Here is a 3,035-nt window from a genome sequence, read left to right on the forward strand (position 1 = left end):
AAACCTACTTTTTTGGATAGATTTGGGGCCCGATATGACCAAAAGCATATTTTATTTTATTGACATATCTGCATTAATTACACGTCATTTAAATTATGATTCATTAAAATCCATGGAGAGACGGTTAAGTAATTAGCATATAAACAATGAATCAAGTTTTACGCAAAGGTTGATTTTCGACTGATCGGTACCACGAAAGCTATATGTAATAGTGGGCCGATTCCAACCAAATTTGGACAGGTTTTATAAGGCAATACGAGGTGTTCAATTTGAAAGTTTGGTACTCAAAAAACAAAAAAGTTTTTCATACTAAAGCTTGTTTTTACGCCGATCGGTCCCATGGCAGCTAGATGATATAGTGGTCCGGTTTCTACCAAATTTGGTTACTTTGTAATGGGAAATTAAAGATACCCAATTTATCAGTTTGATTGAGATATCTCCAAAAACAAAAATGGTTTTCATTCTAAAACTTTATTTTAGTCCGGTCGGTCATTTGGCAGCTGTATGATATAGTGAACAGATTTAAACCAAAATTGGTGATGATGTAATGGACAATATAGAATACTCAGCTCGTGAGTTTGGTTGAAAAATCCTAAAAACTAAAAAAGTTTTTCATACTAATGTTGGATTTTCGACTGATCGTTCCTATGGCAGCTATATTGAAAAGTCAACTGATTTGAACCAAATTCGGTAGGGATATATAACACATTACCAGATACACACCAGCGAGATTGGATGATATATCTTAAGAAACATCAGAAGTTTTCATACTAAAGGCTGATTCTGAACCGAGATCACCTCTGGCAGCTATATGATATAGTAGACCGATTTGAACCAAATATGGTCAAAATGTGTAAAACGACATCAAATTGATATTGTGTGAGATTGGTTAAGATATCTCAAAAATCACAAAAAAAATGTTCATACTTAAGGTCATGCCGCTCCACAAGGAAGTCATCAAAGTCAACAAAAAACATGCCTAGACACAAAATAATATTATATCGTCGTCTCTCCATAGATTTTAATGTATCATATCATAAACGTGTAATTAATGCAGCTATGAAAATAAATTAGAAAAGAAAAATGTAATACATTTTTTTCGACTTTTTCTCGAATTTTAAAGTAAAACAAGGGGGCTCCGCCCCTTCTCACTTCGCTCGCGGTGTGGTGCGGCTACAGTCGAGCACGCTCGATTTTAACCAAACTTATTCAGGATGTATAGTACCAGCCGAGATGCATATTCTATCAGTTTGGTTCTTATATCTCAACAAACAAACTTTTTCATACTATAACTTTTTTTTCGATGTATCGTTTCTATGGCAGCTATATATCAATGGGCTCGGGGTATAAAATATTTTCCTCTCTCTCTCTCTCTCACGCAACAAACAAACCTGCCAAAGGCTGCTGCAGTGCGCGAAATTTGAAATAAAAGACAATATCTAATATTATGAGATTCTTAAAGGGAAATGTAAATGTTTAGTTTTTTAATTACAATGATTTTAAGCAGATACTTATTATATATATGTGAGAAATCGGAAATATAAGTAATTAAAATTATTATTTTGCAGCTTTCAGTGCTCGGTAACCATGCAAAAGTAGTGCTGCAAAATGATCGCTTTTCCTCTCATGCAGTTTCGTGAATAGCAATCAGCTTATGCCCGACTATATTGAAAATTGTGACGTCATAAGGAATTTTGCCATGCAAAAATACATATTTATATATTAAGACAATTATATTTTAATCAAATTGTATATTTGTATATACATAAATTATACATCAACAATTTCATTACATGATATCGATAATACATTTGCTTATCGCTCGATTCTAGCTCGATACCCAAAAAAAATGGGTACTATTTCGTACTGGTTTTGTGCGCGCCTTGCATATAAACGAATACATGCTGTCTCGCTCGCACGTTCAACTTGCCATGCAAATGTAATTATTGAATTAAATGAAATTCCGAAATATCTTCTCTTTTTATGGGTCAATCGAAATTGAAATTTTCAGGGTCGTTTAATAGACTTACTTCCCACCTGATTGTTCAGTTAAGGAGTGATATCTTAAAAATTGGGCCTGTGAATAATTTTGTGCGATTTGTGGGCGAAGGGGGCGTGGCATCCAAAATTGGAAACAAACTTGACCTGCGTATGGTTTCCAGGAATCTACATAAGAAGTTTGAAGTCTCTAGCTCTTATAGTCTCTGAGATCGAAGCGTTCAACAGACGGACAGGGCTAGATCGACTCGGCTATTGATCCTGATCAAGAATATATATACTTTATGGGGCCTGCCATGCCCCTTCTGCCTGTTACATACATTCTGCCAAACGCATTATACCCTTTTTTGCCCATTTTCAATGGGCTCAGGGTATAAAAAGCTAAATTTTAAAACATTTAAAAAAAAATCTCACCATAGAAAAAAAATGTTTTTCGTCGTTTGGGGCCCCATATCCATTAAAAAAAGTTGGGTTTGGTTTTTGTAATAGCGAAAAGTTTAAATTTATTGCCTAGTGTTATTTATATAATAGGTAGAAGATCGATGAATTAACGTTTATATTTTAAGATTCAAAAGTAGATATAATTTGTGATACCGAAACTTGGTTTACGTCCAGTGTTAGTAATATGTTAGTATCTTGTGTAGGATTCAATCTTTTTCTTTCCGATCGTGAGGGCCACGGAGGAGGAGTAGCGATTTATGTATGGAACAACATTAAATGCAAAAAAATATGCAAACAGCCTGTGAACAGTGCAATAGAATTTATATTCCTGAGTATAGAACCCAAGCATGAATCAAATAAACCCTTATTGGCTCCGCATACAGACCAAATAAAAACACTGACTATTCAGGCTTTATTAACGTGTTGTCACAACACTGTTGTGACGTTTTAATGAGCTATAGCAGTATAATCTTGGCTGGCGATCTTAACAGTAATATGTTGACCGAGCGTCATCTCGTAGATGAAATTAGCTCTTTAGGTTTGACTCTTGTCAATACAACTGAGCCAACACATTTTTTTGAAGCACCTGTGATACC

This window comes from Drosophila innubila, chromosome X, assembly GCF_004354385.1.
Source record: "Drosophila innubila isolate TH190305 chromosome X, UK_Dinn_1.0, whole genome shotgun sequence".
In the NCBI taxonomy this organism is placed as follows: Eukaryota; Metazoa; Arthropoda; class Insecta; order Diptera; family Drosophilidae; genus Drosophila; species Drosophila innubila.